Source organism: Oncorhynchus tshawytscha, linkage group LG08 (assembly GCF_018296145.1).
Source record: "Oncorhynchus tshawytscha isolate Ot180627B linkage group LG08, Otsh_v2.0, whole genome shotgun sequence".
NCBI lineage: Eukaryota > Metazoa > Chordata > Actinopteri > Salmoniformes > Salmonidae > Oncorhynchus > Oncorhynchus tshawytscha.
The window spans coordinates 76,050,271-76,074,470 of NC_056436.1; the positions used below are offsets into that span (position 1 = coordinate 76,050,271).

Sequence of the window (24,200 nt, forward strand, 5' to 3'; positions counted from 1 at the left end):
GTAACTTGGTCACGGAAATCAGAAAAGCAATCAAATTAAATTGTTTACCTTTGATGAGCTTCGGATGTTTTCACTCACGAGACTCCCAGTTAGATAGCAAATGTTCCTTTTTTCCAAAAATATTATTTTTGTAGGCGAAATAGCTCCGTTTGTTCTTCACGATTGGCGGTGAAATCGCCCGGAAATTGCAGTCACACAAACGCCGAAAAATATTCCAAATTAGCTCCATAATATCGTTGCAAACGTTGTTTATAATCAATCCTCAAGGTGTTTTTCAAATATCTATTCGATAATATATCCGCCGTGACAATTGGTTTTTCAGTAGGACCGATTGGAATAATGGCTACCTCTGTATTTTACGCGAGAGTCACTCTGGGAGCATCAGGTGACCACTTGCGCAATGTAGCCACTTACGGGTATTCTTCAACATAAATGCGTAAAACTACATCACAATGCTCTAGACACCTTGGGGAATACGGAGAAAGAGTAATCTGGTTGATAGCCCATTCACTGCTCAATAGGGACGCATTGGAACGCAGCGCTTTCAAAACATGACGCACTTCCGGATTTTTCTCATGCAACATCAGTTCTGTTATACTCACAGACAATATTTTTACAGTTTTGGAAACTTTAGAGTGTTTTCTATCCTAAGCTATCAATTATATGCATATTCTAGCATCTTGTCCTGACAAAATATCCCATTTACTACGGGAACGTTATTTTTCCAAAAATGAAAATACTGCCCCCTAGTCACAAAAGGTTAAATAATCTGTCTGTAAACAATTGTTGGAAAAATTACAGATTCAGTTCTACAGATTTAGTACTACAGATTCAGTACTACAGATTCAGTACTACAGATTCAGTTCTACAGATTCAGTACTACAGATTTAGTACTACAGATTTAGTACTACAGATTAAGTACTACAGATTTAGTACTACAGATTTAGTACTACAGATTCAGTACTACAGATTCAGTACTACAGATTCAGTACTACAGATTTAGTACTACAGATTCAGTACTACAGATTTAGTACTACAGATTTAGTACTACAGATTAAGTACTACAGATTTAGTACTACAGATTCAGTACTACAGATTCAGTACTACAGATTCAGTACTACAGATTTAGTACTACAGATTCAGTACTACAGATTTAGTACGACAAATTCAGTACTACAGATTTAGTACTACAGATTCAGTACTACAGATTTAGTACAACAAATTCAGTACTACATATTTAGTACTATAGATTCAGTATTACCTCTGTTTCCCATCTGTCCTTCTGTTCCCCTCTCTCCTTCTGTTTTACATCTCTCATTCTGTTCCCCTCTCTCCTTCTGTTTCCCCTCTGTCCTTCTGTTTTCCATCTGTCCTTCTGTTTCCCCTCTGTCCTTCTGTTTCCCCTCTCTCCTTCTGTTTTACATCTCTCATTCTGTTTCCCCTCTGTCCTTCTGTTTCTCATCTGTCCTTCTGTTTCCCCTCTCTCCTTCTGTTTCCCCTCTCTCCTTCTGTTTCCCTCTCTCCTTCTGTTCCCCTCTCTCCTTCTGTTTTCCATCTCTCATTCTGTTTCCCCTCTGTCCTTCTGTTTCCCCTCTGTCCTTCTGTTTCCCATCTGTCCTTCTGTTTCCCCTCTCTCCTTCTGTTCCCCTCTCTCCTTCTGTTTCCCCTCTGTCCTTCTGTTTCCCATCTGTCCTTCTGTTTCCCCTCTCTCCTTCTGTTCCCCTCTCTCCTTCTGTTTTACATCTCTCATTCTGTTTTCCATCTCTCCTTCTGTTTCCCCTCTGTCCTTCTGTTTCCCATCTGTCCTTCTGTTTCCCCTCTCTCCTTCTGTTCCCCTCTCTCCTTCTGTTTTCCATCTCTCCTTCTGTTTTCCATCTCTCCTTCTGTTTTCCATCTCTCTCTTCTCACTCTCTCCTTCTGTTCTCCCTCTCTCCTTCTGTTCCTCTCTCCTTCTGTCCCTCTCTCCTTCTGTTCTCCCTCTCTCCTTCTGTTCTCCCTCTCTCCTTCTGTTCTCCCTCTCTCCTTCTGTTCCTCTCTCCTTCTGTTCCTCTCTCATTCTGTTCTCCCTCTCTCATTCTGTTCTCCCTCTCTCCTTCTGTTCCTCTCTCATAGTTTTCCCTCTCTCCTGTTCTACTGCTTTCGTTCAATTCTCCCTCTCTCCTTCTATTCCACTCTCCTTCTGTTCTCCCTCTCTCCTTCTGTTCCTCTCTCATTCTGTGCCTCTCTCCTTCTGTTCTCCCTCTCTCCTTCTGTTCCTCTCTCCTTCTGTTCCTCTCTCCTTCTGTTCCTCTCTCCTTCTGTTCCTCTCTCCTTCTGTTCCTCTCTCATCCTGTTCCTCTCTCCTTCTGTTCTCCCTCTCTCCTTCTGTTCTCCCTCTCTCCTTCTGTTCCTCTCTCCTTCTGTTCCTCTCTCCTTCTGTTCCTCTCTCTCCTGTTCCTCTCTCCTTCTGTTCTCCCTCTCTCCTGTCCCTCTCTCCTGTTCCTCTCTCCTTCTGTTCTCCCTCTCTCCTGTCCCTCTCTCCTTCTGTTCTCCCTCTCTCCTGTTCCTCTCTCATTCTGTTCCTCTCTCATTCTGTTGTCCCGCTATCATTATGTTTCTCTCTCATCATGTTCCTCTCTCCTTCTGTTCCTCTCTCCTTCTGTTCTCCCTCTCTCCTTCTGTTTTCTCTCTCTCACTCCTGCTACCTCTTTTGTCCTTGCTGTGGTATACACAGCGTTCTATCACTCGGAGACTGAGTTGGGCCCTAGAGTAGAAGGTAGCAAACATAGATGGATGCTACACACACAAACACATACATGTACACACACACACACACACACACACAAACAAACACACCCACACCCACACGCACACGCACACAAACACACCCACACGCACACACAGACACAAACTCTGTCCTGTGTCATTACGCAATAATGAGCTTCACTAACGCAATCAGCATATTGCCTGGCAGTAAATATAGCTGAGACTAATTGAGTGTGTGTGTGTTTGTGTGTGTGTCTGTGTGTGTCTGTCTATGGTAGAGCAACCATTTTGTTTGTGAATTAGTGATAATTAGCCAACTTTCAGCACCCTATTTCTCTAATTGGCCACAACTCTCTCTGCTTCCTCCAGCTGGTGGCTGTATGAGATAATAGAGGGGAGGAGGAAGAGGAGGAGAGAGGTTGGTGGAGGAAGAGGAGAGAAATGAATGTGTATGGGGTGCATTGGTTCTTCATTAGAATGCTGGTTACACACCAGGGGAGCTGAGTGAGTGAGTGAGTGAGTGTGTGTTTGGGGGTGCGTGTGAGTGAGTGAGTGAGTGAGTGTGTGTTTGGGGGTGCGTGTGAGTGTGGGTGTGTGTGGGGGGGGGGGGTGTGAGTGTGAACGTATAGACCAAGGAATTATAAGTAAATAATGGAGAGGGGAAACAGCTGGGGATGAAAGAGAGAAAGAAGAGAGAGATGAAGGATAAGAGAAGAAACAGTGGAAGAAGAGAAGAATGACAGAGCAGTGAGAGGAAATGGAGGATGGAAGTTAAAGAAAACGACAAATAAAAGAGGAGTGAGGGTAAAAATATGCCACAGAAGAAATAGTGTGGAATAAAATAGAAAAATAGTGAGGGTTGATAGTGTAAGGAGGATAGGGGTTGGGTTGGGTTGGGTTGAGTTGGGTTGGGTGTCTGTAGCAGCTTTCATAACAGAGTTCACAGGGAATAGATTGTTATATAAAGAAGAGATGATTAACTGCTGAGACATGATAAAGAGAGGGGGAGAGAGAAGAGTAGAGACAGAGAGAGGAGAGCGACAGAGAGAGGAGAGAGACAGAGAGAGGAGAGAGACAGAGAGAGGAGTAGAAACAGAGAGGGGGACTGAAACAGAGAGAGACAGAGAGAGACAAAGAGAGGAGTATAAACAGAGAGAGGAGTAGAATCAGAGAGAGGAGAGAGACAGAGAGAGGAGAGAGACAGAGAGAGTAAAAACTGAGAGAGGAGAGAGACAGAGAGAGGAGTAGAAACAGAGAGAGGAGTAGAAACAGAGAGAGGAGAGAGACAGAGAGAGGAGAGAGACAGAGAGGAGTAGAAACAGAGAGAGGAGTAGAAACAGAGAGAGGAGAGAGACAGAGAGAGGAGTAGAAACAGAGAGAGGAGTAGAAACAGAGAGAGGAGTAGAAACAGAGAGAGGAGAGAGACAGAGAGAGGAGTAGAAACAGAGAGAGGAGTAGAAACAGAGAGAGGAGAGCGACAGAGAGGGGGATTGAAACATCAGTAGCAAATACACAATGGAGAACTGATGAAACTTTGCTCTCAGACCAACAGCCATGGGGGATCCAGTGGCAGATAGACAATCAACAATAGCAGTTAAAGTGTCCAGGACTGTACTTATGGACCGCAGCTGGCTGCCCAGCGAGTGTTTGAAAGCTGTACAAGTTCATAGGTCAACACACTTTAGGCCTGCTACCCCCATCATAGGTCAATGCACTTTAGGCCTGCTACCCCCATCATAGGTCAATGCACTTTAGGCCTGCTACCCCCATCATAGGTCAACACACTTTAGGCCTGCTACCGCCATCATAGGTCAATGCACTTTAGGCCTGCTACCCCCATCATAGGGCAATGCACGTTAGGCCTGCTACCTCCATCATAGGTCAATTCACTTTAGGCCTGCTACCTCCATCATAGGTCAATGCACTTTAGGCCTGCTACCCCCATCATAGGTCAATGCACTTTAGGCCTGCTACCCCCATCATAGGTCAACGCACTTTAGGTCTGCTACCCCCATCATAGGTCAATGCACTTTAGGCCTGCTACCCCCATCATAGGTCTGTGCACTTTAGGCCTGCTACCCCCATCATAGGTCAATGCACTTTAGGCCTGCTACCTCCATCATAGGTCAATGCACTTTAGGCCTGCTAACCCCATCATAGGTCAACGCACTTTAGGTCTGCTACCCCCATCATAGGTCAATGCACTTTAGGCCTGCTACCCCCATCATAGGTCTGTGCACTTTAGGCCTGCTACCCCATCATAGGTCTGTGCACTTTAGGCCTGCTACCCCCATTATAGGTCTGTGCACTTTAGGCCTGCTACCCCCATCATAGGTCTGTGCACTTTAGGCCTGCTACCCCTCATTGGAGATGCTGTTGCAACTTATTTGCTATCTATTGGGTTTCAATTGACTTGATTTCTCCTAGTGCTAGTAAACGCTCCTTAACTGTCCTCTGTCACATACCTAACACACAGAGCCAACTGTTCAGACGGCCCATCCCTGGCCTCATCCACCATAATGGTATACATTCCAGACTTTGACATCTCAGAGACCGTGGTGTCCGTAATCTCTTGAGCACAGCATTCGATCATGTCATTCTGAGATTCTAGAGCGAGATACATCGCATTTGATGGAGTATTGTACATTTGCCAGAAAGGGTCAAACTCCTTCAAAACCTCCATACATTCAAGAAAGTTCCCTCTATTTGTGCTTTCACTAGATTCATCATTGGCACGGAAAGAGAGTCCCTGTCTTCCTAACATTGAGGTGACCGCAACAAATCTTCTCAGATACGCCCTTCTCTCTGCAATATCACTAGCATGGGCAGATGTTTAAATCTGAGCAATGTTCCCATTACTGCTAGCTGTCTCTCTCTCTCTGGATCTGTTTGTTGTCTCTCTTTCTCTCTGGATCTGTTTGTTGTCTCTCTCTCTGGATCTGTTTGTTGTCTCTCTCTCTAAACAAAGATTTTTTTCACATTTTTGCAGCCATTACTGACAAAATGGATCTGTTTGTTGTCTCTCTCTCTGGATCTGTTTGTTGTCTCTGGATCTGTTTGTTGTCTCTCTCTCTCTGTTTGTTGTCTCTCTCTCTGGATCTGTTTGTTGTCTCTCTCTCTCTCTCTGGATCTGTTTGTTGTCTCTCTCTCTCTCTCTCTCTCTCTCTCTCTCTCTGGATCTGTTTGTTGTCTCTCTCTCTCTCTCTCTGGATCTGTTTGTTGTCTCTCTCTCTCTCTCTCTCTCTCTCTCTGGATCTGTTTGTTGTCTCTCTCTCTCTCTCTCTCTCTCTCTGGATCTGTTTGTTGTCTCTCTCTCTCTCTGGATCTGTTTGTTGTCTCTCTCTCTCTGGATCTGTTTGTTCTCTCTCTCTCTGGATCTGTTTGTTCTCTCTCTCTCTCTGGATCTGTTTGTTCTCTCTCTCTCTGGATCTGTTTGTTGTCCCTCTCTCTGGATCTGTTTGTTGTCTCTCTCTCTCTCTCTCTCTGGATCTGTTTGTTGTCTCTCTCTCTCTCTCTCTCTCTCTGGATCTGTTTGTTGTCTCTCTCTCTCTCTCTGGATCTGTTTGTTGTCTCTCTCTCTCTCTCTCTCTCTGGATCTGTTTGTTGTCTCTCTCTTTCTCTCTGGATCTGTTTGTTGTCTCTCTCTCTCTCTCTCTGGATCTGTTTGTTGTCTCTCTCTCTCTGGATCTGTTTGTTGTCCCTCTCTCTGGATCTGTTTGTTGTCTCTCTCTCTCTCTCTCTGGATCTGTTTGTTGTCTCTCTCTCTCTCTCTCTCTCTCTGGATCTGTTTGTTGTCTCTCTCTCTCTCTCTGGATCTGTTTGTTGTCTCTCTCTCTCTCTCTCTCTCTCTCTGGATCTGTTTGTTGTCTCTCTCTTTCTCTCTGGATCTGTTTGTTGTCTCTCTCTCTCTCTCTGGATCTGTTTGTTGTCTCTCTCTCTCTCTCTGGATCTGTTTGTTGTCTCTCTCTCTCTGGATCTGTTTGTTCTCTCTCTCTCTCTCTCTGGATCTGTTTGTTGTCTCTCTCTCTCTCTCTGGATCTGTTTGTTGTCTCTCTCCCTCTCTCTCTGGATCTGTTTGTTGTCTCTCTCTCTCTCTCTCTGGATCTGTTTGTTGTCTCTCTCTCTCTCTCTCTCTGGATCTGTTTGTTGTCCCTCTCTCTCTCTCTAGATCTGTTTGTTGTCCCTCTCTCTGGATCTGTTTGTTGTCTCTTTCTCTCTCTCTCTGGATCTGTTTGTTGTCTTTCTCTCTCTCTCTGGATCTGTTTGTTGTCTCTCTCTGGATCTGTTTGTTGGATCTGTTTGTTGTCTCTCTCTCTCTGGATCTGTTTGTTGTCTCTCTCTCTCTCTCTGGATCTGTTTGTTGTCTCTCTCTCTCTCTCTCTTTGGATCTGTTTGTTGTCTCTCTCTCTCTCTCTGGATCTGTTTGTTCTCTGTCTCTCTCTCTGGATCTGTTTGTTGTCTCTCTCTCTCTGGATCTGTTTGTTATCTTCTCTCTCTCTCTGGATCTGTTTGTTGTCCCTCCCTCTCTGGATCTGTTTGTTGTCTCTCTCTCTGGATCTGTTTGTTGTCCCTCCCTCTCTGGATCTGTTTGTTGTCTCTCTCTCTCTGGATCTGTTTGTTGTCCCTCTCTCTCTGGATCTGTTTGTTGTCTCTCTGGATCTGTTTGTTGTCTCTCTCTGGATCTGTTTGTTGTCTCTCTCTCTCTCTCTGGATCTGTTTGTTGTCCCGCTCTCTGGATCTGTTTGTTGTCTCTCTCCCTCTCTCTCTGGATCTGTTTGTTGTCTCTCTCTCTCTCTCTCTGGATCTGTTTGTTGTCTCTCTCTCTCTGGATCTGTTTGTTCTCTCTCTCTCTCTCTCTGGATCTGTTTGTTGTCCCTCTCTCTGGATCTGTTTGTTGTCTCTCTCTCTCTCTGGATCTGTTTGTTGTCTCTCTCTCTCTCTCTCTCTGGATCTGTTTGTTGTCTCTCTCTCTCTCTGGATCTGTTTGTTGTCTCTCTCTCTCTCTCTGGATCTGTTTGTTGTCTCTCTCTCTCTCTGGATCTGTTTGTTGTCTCTCTCTCTCTCTGGATCTGTTTGTTGTCTCTCTCTCTCTCTCTGGATCTGTTTGTTGTCTCTCTCTCTCTGGATCTGTTTGTTCTCTCTCTCTCTCTCTCTGGATCTGTTTGTTGTCTCTCTCTCTCTCTCTGGATCTGTTTGTTGTCTCTCTCTCTCTCTCTCTGGATCTGTTTGTTGTCTCTCTCTCTCTCTCTCTGGATCTGTTTGTTGTCTCTCTCTCTCTCTCTCTGGATCTGTTTGTTGTCCCTCTCTCTCTCTCTAGATCTGTTTGTTGTCCCTCTCTCTGGATCTGTTTGTTGTCTCTATCTCTCTCTCTCTGGATCTGTTTGTTGTCTCTTTCTCTCTCTCTCTGGATCTGTTTGTTGTCTCTCTCTCTCTCTCTCTCTGGATCTGTTTGTTGTCTCTCTCTCTCTCTGGATCTGTTTGTTGTCTCTCTCTCTCTCTCTGGATCTGTTTGCTGTCTCTCTCTCTCTCTCTTTGGATCTGTTTGTTGTCTCTCTCTCTCTCTGGATCTGTTTGTTCTCTCTGTCTCTCTCTCTGGATCTGTTTGTTCTCTCTGTCTCTCTCTCTGGATCTGTTTGTTATCTCTCTCTCTCTCTCTGGATCTGTTTGTTGTCCCTCCCTCTCTGGATCTGTTTGTTGTCTCTCTCTCTGGATCTGTTTGTTGTCCCTCCCTCTCTGGATCTGTTTGTTGTCTCTCTCTCTCTGGATCTGTTTGTTGTCCCTCTCTCTCTGGATCTGTTTGTTGTCTCTCTCTCTCTCTCTGGATCTGTTTGTTGTCTCTCTCTCTCTCTCTGGATCTGTTTGTTGTCCCTCTCTCTGGATCTGTTTGTTGTCTCTCTCCCTCTCTCTCTGGATCTGTTTGTTGTCTCTCTCTCTCTGTCTCTGGATCTGTTTGTTGTCTCTCTCTCTCTCTGGATCTGTTTGTTGTCCCTCTCTCTGGATCTGTTTGTTGTCTCTCTCTCTCTCTCTCTCTCTGGATCTGTTTGTTGTCCCTCTCTCTGGATCTGTTTGTTGTCTCTCTCTCTCTCTCTGGATCTGTTTGTTGTCTCTGTCTCTCTCTCTGGATCTGTTTGTTGTCTCTCTCTCTCTCTTTGGATCTGTTTGTTGTCTCTCTCTCTCTCTGGATCTGTTTGTTGTCTCTCTCTCTCTCTCTGGATCTGTTTGTTGTCCCTTTTCTGGATCTATTTGTTGTCTCTCTCTCTGGATCTGTTTGTTGTCTCTCTCTCTCTGGATCTGTTTGTTGTCTCTCCCTCTCTGGATCTGTTTGTTGTCTCTCTCTCTCTGGATCTGTTTGTTGTCTCTCTCTCACTCTCTCTCTCTGGATCTGTTTGTTGTCTCTCTCTCTCTCTGGATCTGTTTGTTCTCTCTGTCTCTCTCTCTGGATCTGTTTGTTGTCTCTCTCTCTCTGGATCTGTTTGTTGTCTCTCTCTCTCTGGATCTGTTTGTTGTCTCTCTCTCTCTGGATCTGTTTGTTGTCTCTCTCTCTGGATCTGTTTGTTGTCTCTCTCTCTCTGGATCTGTTTGTTGTCTCTCTCTCTGGATCTGTTTGTTGTCTCTCTCTCTGGATCTGTTTGTTGTCCCTCCCTCTCTGGATCTGTTTGTTGTCTCTCTCTCTCTCTGGATCTGTTTGTTGTCTCTCTCTCTGGATCTGTTTGTTGTCCCTCCCTCTGGATCTGTTTGTTGTCCCTCCCTCTCTGGATCTGTTTGTTGTCTCTCTCTCTCTGGATCTGTTTGTTGTCCCTCTCTCTCTCTGGATCTGTTTGTTGTCTCTCTCTCCCTCTCTTGATCTGTTTGTTGTCTCTCTCTCTCTGGATTTGTTTGTTGTCTCTCTCTCTCTCTCTCTGGATCTGTTTGTTGTCTCTCTCTCTCTCTGGATCTGTTTGTTGTCTCTCCCTCTCTGGATCTGTTTGTTGTCTCTCTCTCTCTCTCTCTCTCTGGATCTGTTTGTTGTCTCTCTCTCTCTCTGGATCTGTTTGTTCTCTCTGTCTCTCTCTCTGGATCTGTTTGTTGTCCCTCTCTCTCTCTGGATCTGTTTGTTGTCTCTCTCCCTCTCTCTCTGGATCTGTTTGTTGTCTCTCTCTCTCTCTCTGGATCTGTTTGTTGTCTCTCTCTCTCTCTCTCTCTGGATCTGTTTGTTGTCCCTCTCTCTCTCTCTAGATCTGTTTGTTGTCCCTCTCTCTGGATCTGTTTGTTGTCTCTATCTCTCTCTCTCTGGATCTGTTTGTTGTCTCTTTCTCTCTCTCTCTGGATCTGTTTGTTGTCTCTCTCTCTCTCTCTCTCTCTGGATCTGTTTGTTGTCTCTCTCTCTCTCTCTGGATCTGTTTGTTGTCTCTCTCTCTCTCTCTGGATCTGTTTGTTGTCTCTCTCTCTCTCTCTCTTTGGATCTGTTTGTTGTCTCTCTCTCTCTCTGGATCTGTTTGTTCTCTCTGTCTCTCTCTCTGGATCTGTTTGTTGTCTCTCTCTCTCTGGATCTGTTTGTTATCTCTCTCTCTCTCTGGATCTGTTTGTTGTCCCTCCCTCTCTGGATCTGTTTGTTGTCTCTCTCTCTGGATCTGTTTGTTGTCTCTCTCTCTCTCTGGATCTGTTTGTTGTCTCTCTCTCTCTCTCTGGATCTGTTTGTTGTCTCTCTCTCTCTCTCTTTGGATCTGTTTGTTGTCTCTCTCTCTCTCTGGATCTGTTTGTTCTCTCTGTCTCTCTCTCTGGATCTGTTTGTTGTCTCTCTCTCTCTGGATCTGTTTGTTATCTCTCTCTCTCTCTGGATCTGTTTGTTGTCCCCCCCTCTCTGGATCTGTTTGTTGTCTCTCTCTCTGGATCTGTTTGTTGTCCCTCCCTCTCTGGATCTGTTTGTTGTCTCTCTCTCTCTGGATCTGTTTGTTGTCCCTCTCTCTCTGGATCTGTTTGTTGTCTCTCTCTCTCTCTCTGGATCTGTTTGTTGCTCTCTCTCTCTCTGGATCTGTTTGTTGTCCCGCTCTCTGGATCTGTTTGTTGTCTCTCTCCCTCTCTCTGGATCTGTTTGTTGTCTCTCTCTCTCTCTCTGTCTCTGGATCTGTTTGTTGTCTCTCTCTCTCTCTGGATCTGTTTGTTGTCCCTCTCTCTGGATCTGTTTGTAGTCTCTCTCCCTCTCTCTCTGGATCTGTTTGTTGTCTCTATCTCTCTCTCTGTCTCTGGATCTGTTTGTTGTCTCTCTCTCTCTCTGGATCTGTTTGTTGTCTCTCTCTCTCTCTTTGGATCTGTTTGTTGTCTCTCTCTCTCTCTCTGGATCTGTTTGTTGTCTCTCTCTCTCTCTCTGGATCTGTTTGTTGTCCCTTTCTCTGGATCTATTTGTTGTCTCTCTCTCTGGATCTGTTTGTTGTCTCTCTCTCTCTGGATCTGTTTGTTGTCTCTCCCTCTCTGGATCTGTTTGTTGTCTCTCTCTCTCTGGATCTGTTTGTTGTCTCTCTCTCTCTCTCTCTCTCTGGATCTGTTTGTTGTCTCTCTCTCTCTCTGGATCTGTTTGTTCTCTCTGTCTCTCTCTCTGGATCTGTTTGTTGTCTCTCTCTCTCTGGATCTGTTTGTTGTCTCTCTCTCTCTGGATCTGTTTGTTGTCTCTCTCTCTCTGGATCTGTTTGTTGTCTCTCTCTCTGGATCTGTTTGTTGTCTCTCTCTCTCTGGATCTGTTTGTTGTCTCTCTCTCTGGATCTGTTTGTTGTCTCTCTCTCTGGATCTGTTTGTTGTCCCTCCCTCTCTGGATCTGTTTGTTGTCTCTCTCTCTCTCTGGATCTGTTTGTTGTCTCTCTCTCTGGATCTGTTTGTTGTCCCTCCCTCTGGATCTGTTTGTTGTCCCTCCCTCTCTGGATCTGTTTGTTGTCTCTCTCTCTCTCTGGATCTGTTTGTTGTCCCTCTCTCTCTCTGGATCTGTTTGTTGTCTCTCTCTCCCTCTCTTGATCTGTTTGTTGTCTCTCTCTCTCTGGATTTGTTTGTTGTCTCTCTCTCTCTCTCTCTGGATCTGTTTGTTGTCTCTCTCTCTCTCTGGATCTGTTTGTTGTCTCTCCCTCTCTGGATCTGTTTGTTGTCTCTCTCTCTGGATCTGTTTGTTGTCTCTCTCTCTGGATCTGTTTGTTGTCCCTCCCTCTCTGGATATGTTTGTTGTCTCTCTCTCTGGATCTGTTTGTTGTCTCTCTCTCTCTGGATCTGTTTGTTTTCTCTCCCTCTCTGGATCTGTTTGTTGTCTCTCTCTCTGGATCTGTTTGTTGTCTCTCTCTCTCTCTCTCTGGATCTGTTTGTTGTCCCTCTCTCTGGATCTGTTTGTTGTCTCTCTCTCTCTCTCTCTGGATCTGTTTGTTGTCTCTCTCTCTCTCTCTCTCTCTGGATCTGTTTGTTGTCTCTCTCTCTCTCTCTCTGGATCTGTTTGTTGTCTCTCTCTCTCTGGATCTGTTTGTTGTCTCTCTCTCTCTCTCTGGATCTGTTTGTTGTCCCTCTCTCTGGATCTGTTTGTTGTCTCTCTCTCTCTCTCTCTGGATCTGTTTGTTGTCTCTCTCTCTCTCTCTCTCTCTCTCTGGATCTGTTTGTTGTCTCTCTCTCTCTCTCTCTCTGGATCTGTTTGTTGTCTCTCTCTCTCTGGATCTGTTTGTTGTCTCTCTCTCTCTGGATCTGTTTGTTGTCTCTCTCTCTCTGGATCTGTTTGTTGTCTCTCTCTCTCTGGATCTGTTTGTTGTCTCTCTCTCTCTCAATTCAATTCAATTCAATTCAAGGGCTTTATTGGCATGGGAAACATGTGTTAACATTGCCAAAGCAAGTGAGGTAGACAACATACAAAGTGAATATATAAAGTGAAAAACAACAAAAATTAGCATTAAACATTACACATACAGAAATTTCAAAACAGTAAAGACATTACAAATGTCATATTATATATATATACAGTGTTCTAACAATGTACAAATGGCTAAAGGACACAAGATAAAATAAATAAGCATAAATATGGGTTGTATTTACAATGGTGTTTGTTCTTCACTGGTTGCCCTTTTCTCGTGGCAACAGGTCACAAATCTTGGATCTGTTTGTTGTCTCTCTCTCTCTCTAGATCTGTTTGTTGTCTCTCTCTCTCTCTCTGGATCTGTTTGTTGTCTCTCTCTCTCTCTCTTTGGATCTGTTTGTTGTCTCTCTCTCTCTCTGGATCTGTTTGTTGTCTCTCTCTCTCTGGATCTGTTTGTTCTCTCTCTCTCTCTCTCTGGATCTGTTTGTTGTCTCTCTCTCTCTCTCTGGATCTGTTTGTTGTCTCTCTCCCTCTCTCTCTGGATCTGTTTGTTGTCTCTCTCTCTCTCTCTCTGGATCTGTTTGTTGTCTCGCTCTCTCTCTCTCTCTCTGGATCTGTTTGTTGTCCCTCTCTCTCTCTCTAGATCTGTTTGTTGTCCCTCTCTCTGGATCTGTTTGTTGTCTCTATCTCTCTCTCTCTGGATCTGTTTGTTGTCTCTTTCTCTCTCTCTCTGGATCTGTTTGTTGTCTCTCTCTCTCTCTCTCTCTGGATCTGTTTGTTGTCTCTCTCTCTCTCTAGATCTGTTTGTTGTCTCTCTCTCTCTCTCTGGATCTGTTTGTTGTCTCTCTCTCTCTCTCTTTGGATCTGTTTGTTGTCTCTCTCTCTCTCTGGATCTGTTTGTTGTCTCTCTCTCTCTCTCTCTCTGGATCTGTTTGTTGTCTCTCTCTCTCTCTGGATCTGTTTGTTGTCTCTCTCTCTCTCTCTCTGGATCTGTTTGTTGTCTCTCTCTCTCTCTCTTTGGATCTGTTTGTTGTCTCTCTCTCTCTCTGGATCTGTTTGTTCTCTCTGTCTCTCTCTCTGGATCTGTTTGTTGTCTCTCTCTCTCTCTGGATCTGTTTGTTGTCTCTCTCTCTCTCTCTGGATCTGTTTGTTGTCTCTCTCTCTCTCTCTTTGGATCTGTTTGTTGTCTCTCTCTCTCTCTGGATCTGTTTGTTGTCTCTCTCTCTCTCTTGATCTGTTTGTTGTCTCTCTCTCTCTCTCTTTTGGATCTGTTTGTTGTCTCTCTCTCTCTCTGGATCTGTTTGTTCTCTCTGTCTCTCTCTCTGGATCTGTTTGTTGTCCCTCCCTCTCTGGATCTGTTTGTTGTCTCTCTCTCTGGATCTGTTTGTTGTCCCTCCCTCTCTGGATCTGTTTGTTGTCTCTCTCTCTCTGGATCTGTTTGTTGTCCCTCTCTCTCTGGATCTGTTTGTTGTCTCTCTCTCTCTCTCTGGATCTGTTTGTTGTCTCTCTCTCTCTCTCTGGATCTGTTTGTTGTCCCGCTCTCTGGATCTGTTTGTTGTCTCTCTCCCTCTCTCTCTGGATCTGTTTGTTGTCTCTCTCTCTCTCTCTCTGGATCTGTTTGTTGTCTCTCTCTCTCTCTGGATCTGTTTGTTGTCCCTCTCTCTGGATCTGTTTGTTGTCTCTCTCTCTCTCTCTCTCTCTGGATCTGTTTGTTGTCCCTCTCTCTGGATCTGTTTGTTGTCTCTCTCTCTGGATCTGTTTGTTGTCTCTGTCTCTCTCTCTGGATCTGTTTGTTGTCTCTCTCTCTCTCTTTGGATCTGTTTGTTGTCTCTCTCTCTCTCTCTGGATCTGTTTGTTGTCTCTCTCTCTCTCTCTGGATCTGTTTGTTGTCCCTTTCTCTGGATCTATTTGTTGTCTCTCTCTCTGGATCTGTTTGTTGTCTCTCTCTCTCTGGATCTGTTTGTTGTCTCTCCCTCTCTGGATCTGTTTGTTGTCCCTCTCTTTCTCTCTGGATCTGTTTGTTGTCCCTCTCTCTCTCTCTCTCTGGATTTGTTTGTTGTCCCTCTCTCTCGCTCTGGATCTGTTTGTTGTCTCTCTCTCTGTATCTGTTTGTTGTCTCTCACTCTGGATCTGTTTGTTGTCTCTCTCTCTCTGGATCTGTTTGTTGTACCTCTCTCTCTGTATCTGTTTGTTGTCTCTCTCTCTGGATCTGTTTGTTGTCTCTCTCTCTCTGGATCTGTTTGTTGTCTCTCTCTCTGGATCTGTTTGTTGTCTCTCTCTCTGGATCTGTTTGTTGTCCCTCCCTCTCTGGATCTGTTTGTTGTCTCTCTCTCTCTCTGGATCTGTTTGTTGTCTCTCTCTCTGGATCTGTTTGTTGTCCCTCCCTCTGGATCTGTTTGTTGTCCCTCCCTCTCTGGATCTGTTTGTTGTCTCTCTCTCTCTCTGGATCTGTTTGTTGTCCCTCTCTCTCTCTGGATCTGTTTGTTGTCTCTCTCTCCCTCTCTTGATCTGTTTGTTGTCTCTCTCTCTCTGGATTTGTTTGTTGTCTCTCTCTCTCTCTCTCTGGATCTGTTTGTTGTCTCTCTCTCTCTCTGGATCTGTTTGTTGTCTCTCCCTCTCTGGATCTGTTTGTTGTCTCTCTCTCTGGATCTGTTTGTTGTCTCTCTCTCTGGATCTGTTTGTTGTCCCTCCCTCTCTGGATATGTTTGTTGTCTCTCTCTCTGGATCTGTTTGTTGTCTCTCTCTCTCTGGATCTGTTTGTTTTCTCTCCCTCTCTGGATCTGTTTGTTGTCTCTCTCTCTGGATCTGTTTGTTGTCTCTCTCTCTCTCTCTCTGGATCTGTTTGTTGTCCCTCTCTCTGGATCTGTTTGTTGTCTCTCTCTCTCTCTGGATCTGTTTGTTGTCTCTCTCTCTCTCTCTCTCTCTGGATCTGTTTGTTGTCTCTCTCTATCTCTCTCTCTGGATCTGTTTGTTGTCTCTCTCTCTCTCTCTGGATCTGTTTGTTCTCTCTCTCTCTCTCTCTGGATCTGTTTGTTGTCTCTCTCTCTCTCTCTGGATCTGTTTGTTGTCTCTCTCTCTCTCTCTCTCTCTGGATCTGTTTGTTGTCTCTCTCTATCTCTCTCTCTGGATCTGTTTGTTGTCTCTCTCTCTCTCTCTGGATCTGTTTGTTGTCTCTCTCTCTCTGGATCTGTTTGTTCTCTCTCTCTCTCTCTCTGGATCTGTTTGTTGTCTCTTTGTTGTCTCTCTCTCTCTCTCTCTGGATCTGTTTGTTGTCTCTCTCCCTCTCTCTCTGGATCTGTTTGTTGTCTCTCTCTCTCTCTCTCTGGATCTGTTTGTTGTCTCTCTCTCTCTCTCTCTGGATCTGTTTGTTGTCTCTCTCTCTCTCTGGATCTGTTTGTTGTCCCTCTCTCTGGATCTGTTTGTTGTCTCTCTCTCTCTCTCTGGATCTGTTTGTTGTCCCTCTCTCTGGATCTGTTTGTTGTCTCTCTCTCTCTCTCTGGATCTGTTTGTTGTCTCTGTCTCTCTCTCTGGATCTGTTTGTTGTCTCTCTCTCTCTCTTTGGATCTGTTTGTTGTCTCTCTCTCTCTCTCTGGGATCTGTTTGTTGTCTCTCTCTCTCTCTCTGTTTGTTGATCTGTTTGTTGTCCCTTTCTGGATCTGTTTGTTGTCTGGATCTGTTTGTTGTCTCTCTCTCTGGATCTGTTTGTTGTCTCTCTCTCTCTCTCTGGATCTGTTTGTTCTCTCTCTCTCTCTCTCTCTCTGGAACTGTTTGTCTCTCTCTCTGTTTGTTCTCTCTCTGGATCTGTTTGTTGTCTCTCTCTCTCTGGATCTGTTTGTTGTCTCTCTCTCTCTCTCTCTCTCTCTGGATCTGTTTGTTGTCTCTCTCTCTCTCTCTGGATCTGTTTGTTCTCTCTGTCTCTCTCTCTGGATCTGTTTGTTGTCTCTCTCTCTCTCTGGATCTGTTTGTTGTCTCTCTCTCTCTGGATCTGTTTGTTGTCTCTCTCTGGATCTGTTTGTTTCTTGTCTCTCTCTCTGGATCTGTTTGTTGTCTCTCTCTCTCTGGATCTGTTTGTTGTCTCTCTCTCTGGATCTGTTTGTTGTCTCTCTCTCTGGATCTGTTTGTTGTCTCTCTCCTCTCTCTGGATCTGTTTGTTCTCTCTGTCTCTCTCTCTGGATCTGTTTGTTGTCTCTCTCTCTCTCTGGATCTGTTTGTTGTCTCTCTCTCTGGATCTGTTTGTTGTCTCTCTCTCTCTCTCTCTGGATCTGTTTGTTGTCTCTCTCTCTGGATCTGTTTGTTGTCTCTCTCTCTCTGGATCTGTTTGTTGTCTCTCTCTGTTTGTTGTCTCTCTCTCTGGATCTGTTTGTTGTCTCTCTCTCTGGATCTGTTTGTTGTCTCTCTAAATCAAATCAAATCAAATTTTATTTGTCACATCTGTTTGAGATGTTAATGCAAGTGTGGATCTGTTTGCTGTCTAGTTCCGACTGCAGTAATCTGTTTGTAATCTAACTAACAATTCCAAAAAAAAAAAACTACTGTCTTATACACAGTGTAAGGGGATCTGTTTACATAAGGATATGTGAGTGATGGTACAGAGCAGCATAGGATCTGTTTGATTGTCTATATACATCTGGATCTGTTTGTGGCATAGTTAAAGTGGCTAGTGATACATGTATTACTAAGGATCTGTTTGTTGTCTCTCTCTCTGGATATGTTTGTTGTCTCTCTCTCTGGATCTGTTTGTTGTCTCTCTCTCTCTGGATCTGTTCGCTGTCCCTGTCCCTGGACATGCTTGCTCTCCCTCACTTATACAGCTCGCATGTTGATCTCTGCCTTTCATAGAAGCCTCTCTTTCTGCATGACCCTTTAAGATATCATGAACATCAATTATTTATGCCTAACAAATGTAAGACATTTGCTGTTATATGCTGTACAAATGTGTCTAAAAGCTTAAACATGTACTTGCTTTTTTATCACTAACCTTCATCAGACATGCTCCCTCAGCCCTGTCAGCCTCCAGCTTCTTTCCCTCATTCCCGTCTCCTGTATTTTGACATGTATTGTTATTAAACTCATATTTACAATAACTCAATGCTTAATAAGTGATTTAAACGTCTTTGGGCTAGGTGTCCCACTAGCGGGATAATTCCGACAACATTCGGTGAAATTGGAGAGCGCCAAATTCAAATGACAAAATCGTAATATTAAACATTCATGAACATACAAGTGTCATGCATCATTTTAAAGCTTTACTTCTTGTTAATCCAACTGCGTTGTCATATTTCAAAAGGGCTTTATTGAGAAAGCATACCATGTCATTATCTGAGGACAGCGCCCCACATCAAAATACTTTTTCAACCAGCACCAGCTTCACAAAAATCACAAATAGCGATAAAATAAATCCCTTACCTTTGAAGATCTTCCTCTGTTTTGCAATCCCAAGGGTCCCAGCTACACAATGAATGTTCGTTTTGTTCGATAAAGTCCTTCTTTATATCCAAAAAAAGTCAGTTTAGTTGGCTCCATTGATTTCAGTAATCCACTCCTTCAACATGCATACAAAGGAATCCAAAAAGCTACCGGTAAACTTCATCCAAACAAGTGAAACAATGTTTCTATCCAATCCTCAGGTACCCTAATATGTTAATAAACGGTAATATTTCAGATGTACAGAACGGTGTTCAATAGGAATGGAAACTAACGAAGAGCGCGTCCTCATTCACGTGCACCAAAAGCCTACCTGTCCTGATGACAACACCTTGGATAAACTACAACTACTTGTTTTTTAAGAAACAAGCCTGAAACCCTGTATAAAGACTGTTGACATCTAGTGGATGCCATATAAACATAGCAATCTGGGAGGAATTTTGATATATAGACCCATAAACTTCCATTGGAATGGACTGTGACCCCCGAAAAAAACAATTCAGGTTTTCCCCTGCCATATCAGTTATGTTATATCCTAGCCTCTGGGCCTGAGTAACAGGCAGAAATTCAGTATACTGCCCCCTAGCCCAAAGAAGTAGAATCAGTTTAAGTTTTAATTTGTTTGTTTGAACTGGTCAAATCTTAATTTCTCACTGGATTGGCCATCGGCAGATTGGCCATCGCTGGCACTGCCTCTCTTGAAGGATTTCCGTATATCCATCTAACGTTAGTCGTTAGCTAGCCTACAGTTGAGAAATTGAGGATAATATATTGGCTAAAGCCCCCCTAAAATAGACCTAGCAATGTTCCTGCTGTACAGTATACACAGTACCACAGTATTCAAGGGTTTTTCTTTATTTTACTATTTTCTACATTGTACAATAATAGTGAAGACATCAAAGCTATGAAATAACACATATGGAATCACACAAAGCAACCAAAAAAGTTTTAAAGCAAATCATGAATCAGAATGCCAAGAGTGTGCAAAGCTGTCATCAAGGCAATGGTGGCTACTTTGAAGAATCTCAAATATAAAATGTATTTTGATTTGTTGAACACTTTTTTGGTTACTACTTGATTCCGTATTTGTTTTTTCATAGTTTTTATTATTTTTATTATTATACAACGTATAAAATTGAATGAGTAGGTGTGTCCAAACTTTGACTGGTACTGTATGTTATGCATGTACTCTAACCATGAACCTACAGATCAGTTGTGTATTTGTGTGTGTGTGCGTTTGCGCTTGTTTGTGTGTGTGCGCTTGTTTGTGTGTGTGCGCTTCTTGTTTGTGTGTGAGTGCATGCCTTCGTGCGTCAGAGCATGTGGGTGTACATACACACACACACCCTGTACACCCCCCGTGTCAGGCAGGCCTTGTAGTGGTCTTATCAGCTGTGGTTAATCAGTAGAAGGCTTAGTTACCACTAGTTTAATGATGCTCATTAATTTTTGGTAATATACCCCGGGTCATACTGTAATTAAACATCTCATTCTGCACTGAGATACTCAGTGACTTGGGTCTGTGTCCCAAATGGCACCATATTCCCTATTTAGTTCACTACTTTTGAGTAGTTGGTTTGGGGGTTTTAAGCTTTCGGGGGTTTAAGCTGCATATCTGTAGCACTTTGTGACAACTGTTGATGTAAAAAGGGTTTATAAAATATATTTGATTTATTGATTGACTGATTGATCCATGGGGCGGCAGGGTAGCCTAGTGGTTAGAGCATTGGACTAGTAACCGAAAGGTTGCAAGTTCGAATCTCTGAGCTGACAAGGTACAAATCTGTCGTTCTGCCCCTGAACAGGCAGTTAACCCACTGTTCCTAGGCCGTCATTGAAAATAAGAATTTGTTCTTAACTGACTTGCCTAGTAAAATAAAGGTAAACATTTTTTTTAAATTGATAGCGTGAGGTTTGATAGTCTCTGAGTGGGTTGTGTAGCTGGTCTGAGTCTCTGGGTGGGTTGTGTAGCTGGTCTGAGTCTCTGGGTGGGTTGTGTAGCTGGTCTGAGTCACTGGGTGGGTTGTGTAGCTGGTCTGAGTCACTGGGTGGGTTGTGTAGGTGGTCTGAGTCACTGGGTGGGTTGTGTAGCTGGTCTGAGTCACTGGGTGGGTTGTGTAGCTGGTCTGAGTCACTGGGTGGGTTGTGTAGCTGGTCTGAGTCACTGGGTGGGTTGTGTAGCTGGTCTGAGTCACTGGGTGGGTTGTGTAGGTGGTCTGAGTCACTGGGTGGGTTGTGTAGGTGGTCTGAGTCACTGGTTTGGTTGTCTGGGTGGGTTGTTTAGCTGGTCTGGTAGTCTTTGGGTGGGTTGTGTAGCTGGTCTGAGTCACTGGGTGGGTTGTATAGCTGGTCTGGTAGTCTCTTGGTGGGTTGTGTAGCTGGTCTGAGTCTCTGGGTGAGTTGTCTGGGTGGGTTGTTTAGCTGGTCTGGTAGTCTTTGGGTGGGTTGTGTAGCTGGTCTGATAGTCTCTGGGTGGGTTGTGTAGCTGGTCTGAGTCACTGGGTGGGTTGTGTAGCTGGTCTGTGTCACCTGGTGGGTTGTGTAGCTGGTCTGGTAGTCTCTGGGTGGGTTGTGTAGCTGGTCTGAGTCACTGGGTGGGTTGTGTAGCTGGTCTGTGTCACCTGGTGGGTTGTGTAGCTGGTCTGGTAGTCTCTGGGTGGGTTGTGTAGCTGGTCTGATAGTCTCTGGGTGGGTTGTGTAGCTGGTCTGAGTCACTGGGTGGGTTGTGTAGCTGGTCTGTGTCACCTGGTGGGTTGTGTAGCTGGTCTGGTAGTCTCTGGTGGGTTGTGTAGCTGGTCTGATAGATTCTGGTGGGTTGTGTAGCTGGTCTGAGTCACTGGTTGGGTTGGATAGTCCTTGAGTGGGTTGTGTAGCTGGTCTGAGTCACTGGGTGGGTTGTGATAGTCTCTTGGTGGGTTGTGTAGCTGGTCTGAGTCACTGGTTGGGTTGTCTGGGTGGGTTGTTTAGCTGGTCTGGTAGTCTTTGGGTGGGTTGTGTAGCTGGTCTGAGTCACTGGGTGGGTTGTGTAGCTGGTCTGGAAGTCTCTGGGTGGGTTGTGTAGCTGGTCTGATAGTCTCTTGGTGGGTTGTGTAGCTGGTCTGAGTCTCTGGGTGAGTTGTCTGGGTGGGTTGTTTAGCTGGTCTGGTAGTCTTTGGGTGGGTTGTGTAGCTGGTCTGAGTCACTGGGTGGGTTGTGTAGCTGGTCTGGTAGTCTCTGGGTGTGTTGTGTAGCTGGTCTGATAGTCTCTTGGTGGGTTGTGTAGCTGGTCTGAGTCTCTGGGTGAGTTGTCTGGGTGGGTTGTTTAGCTGGTCTGGTAGTCTCTGGGTGGGTTGTGTAGCTGGTCTGAGTCACTGGGTGGGTTGTGTAGCTGGTCTGTGTCACCTGGTGGGTTGTGTAGCTGGTCTGGTAGTCTCTGGGTGGGTTGTGTAGCTGGTCTGATAGTCTCTGGGTGGGTTGTGTAGCTGGTCTGAGTCACTGGGTGGGTTGTGTAGCTGGTCTGTGTCACCTGGTGGGTTGTGTAGCTGGTCTGGTAGTCTCTGGGTGGGTTGTGTAGCTGGTCTGATAGTCTCTGGGTGGGTTGTGTAGCTGGTCTGAGTCACTGGGTGGGTTGTGTAGCTGGTCTGTGTCACCTGGTGGGTTGTGTAGCTGGTCTGGTAGTCTCTGGGTGGGTTGTGTAGCTGGTCTGAGTCACTGGGTGGGTTGTGTAGCTGGTCTGTGTCACCTGGTGGGTTGTGTAGCTGGTCTGGTAGTCTCTGGGTGGGTTGTGTAGCTGGTCTGATAGTCTCTGGGTGGGTTGTGTAGCTGGTCTGAGTCACTGGGTGGGTTGTGTAGCTGGTCTGTGTCACCTGGTGGGTTGTGTAGCTGGTCTGGTAGTCTCTGGGTGGGTTGTGTAGCTGGTCTGATAGTCTCTGGGTGGGTTGTGTAGCTGGTCTGAGTCACTGGGTGGGTTGTGTAGCTGGTCTGTGTCACCTGGTGGGTTGTGTAGCTGGTCTGGTAGTCTCTGGGTGGGTTGTGTAGCTGGTCTGAGTCTCTGGGTGAGTTGTCTGGGTGGGTTGTGTAGCTGGTCTGATAGTCTCTGGGTGGGTTGTGTAGCTGGTCTGAGTCTCTGGGTGGGTTGTTTAGCTGGTCTGATAGTCTCTGGGTGGGTTGTGTAGCTGGTCTGAGAGTCTCTGAGTGGGTTGTGTAGCTGGTCTGAGTCACTGGGTGGGTTGTGTAGCTGGTCTGATAGTCTCTGGGTGGGTTGTTTAGCTGGTCTGATAGTCTCTGGGTGGGTTGTGTAGCTGGTCTGAGTCTCTGGGTGGGTTGTGTAGCTGGTCTGATAGTCTCTGGGTGGGTTGTGTAGCTGGTCTGATTCACTGGGTGGGTTGTTTAGCTGGTCTGAGTCTCTGGGTGGGTTGTTTAGCTGGTCTGATAGTTTCTGGGTGGGTTGTGTAGCTGGTCTGAGTCACTGGGTGGGTTGTGTAGCTGGTCTGTGTCACCTGGTGGGTTGTGTAGCTGGTCTGATAGTCTCTGGTGGGTTGTGTAGCTGGTCTGATAAATTCTGGTGGGTTGTGTAGCAGGTCTGATAGATTCTGGTGGGTTGTGTAGCAGGTCTGATAGTCTCTGGTGGGTTGTGTAGCTGGTCTGATAGTCTCTGGTGGGTTGTGTAGCAGGTCTGATAGTCTCTTGTGGGTTGTGTAGCTGGTCTGAGTCTCTGGGTGGATTGTGTAGCTGGTCTTCTATCACCTACCAAAGAACGTCTTCAACAGAACCTTAACATTCTAGAGTAATAATGCCATAATTGGGCCCTGCAGTAAAAAAATTAAATACAAACATGAAAATCCTGATTTTCCAGAAAAAAAATCTAGATGTCAGAAATACACATATTTATTCACTTTGAACAACACCATAATTGAACACACACAAAAAATAACTCATAACTTGGTCTGACCATATCTGCGTCGGGAAACTTTAATATGGCAGTCAATGCACTCAGAGCATTGTATGCAATGAAAATGAACTGATTAATTCTAGAGCAAAGTGAGTTAGGTCTGCTCTATACCAAATTAGCATACCCCCTGAGGCCCTTCCCTGTTTTGATGAAGAATGCAAAAATCAAACAAAGAAATTACAAACCTATCCAAAACAAAACAACGGGACCCAGAAAACCTGAGCCTACGACTTCACTATGGTGAATCACTAAAACAATACAGTAATACACTACGGAAAAAGAAGGAACAGCATGTCAGAAATCAGCTCAATGTAATTGAAGGATCCATAGAATCTAACCACTTCTGGGAAAACTGGAAAACACTAAACAAACAACAACATAAAGAGGTATCTATCTAAAATGGAGATGTATTGGTAAAGCACTTCTCCAATCCTTTTGGCTCTATAACAAACAACAACATAAAGAGGTATCTATCTAAAATGGAGATGTATTGATAAACCACTTCTCCAATCCTTTTGGCTCTATAACAAACAACAACATAAAGAGGTATCTATCTAAAATGGAGATGTATTGGATAAACCACTTCTCCAATCTTTTTGGCACTATAACAAAGAATAAACAGCAAAATCATATACATGATCAAATACACATTTTAGAATCAGCTATTACAGACTACCAGAACCCACTGGATTCTCCAATTACCTTGAATGAACTACAGGGCAAAATACAAACCCTCCAACCCAAAAAAGGCCTGTGGTGTTGATCATATCTTAAATGAAATTCTAAGATTTACCGACCACAAATTCTGTCACGCTGCTATAAATAATTCGGGAGACAGGCGCAGGAATGCGTAATATTTTTTTTTATTGTACCCAAATTACGGCGTGCCGTGTGAAGGCACATGGACAAAGACCAAACAAACACTATACAAAAACACAGGGTTGAAACCTAAACAAAAATGCAGGGAGTACCTCTAATAAACAACACACGTGCACAATGGTTAACACACGGACGAGACCCGTAATCAACTGCGCAATCCAGATGGCCACAAAAGCCAAACCACACAGCACAGGTACTCACACGCACCAACGGACATAGTAACAATAATCGACAGGCCAATGGAAACCAAAGGGTACACTTATACAAGTACTAATCAGTGGGAATTAGGGGACAGTTGTGCGTATTGAAAGTTCCAGAGGGATCCGTGACAAATTCCAATTGGCTATACTTAAACTCTTTAACATCATCCTCAGCTCTGGCGTCTTCCCCAATATTTGGAACCAAAATGGAGACAAATTTGACCCCAAT

At 44.7% G+C, this 24,200-nt stretch overlaps 1 protein-coding gene across 1 annotated transcript in view; it reads left to right on the top strand.

Annotated features, from left to right (window-relative positions):
* LOC112236094 (teneurin-2-like) overlaps positions 1-24,200 on the top strand; it is a 311,870-nt gene that overhangs the window by 184,212 nt on the left and 103,458 nt on the right. The gene's annotated exons all lie outside the window — the stretch shown is intronic.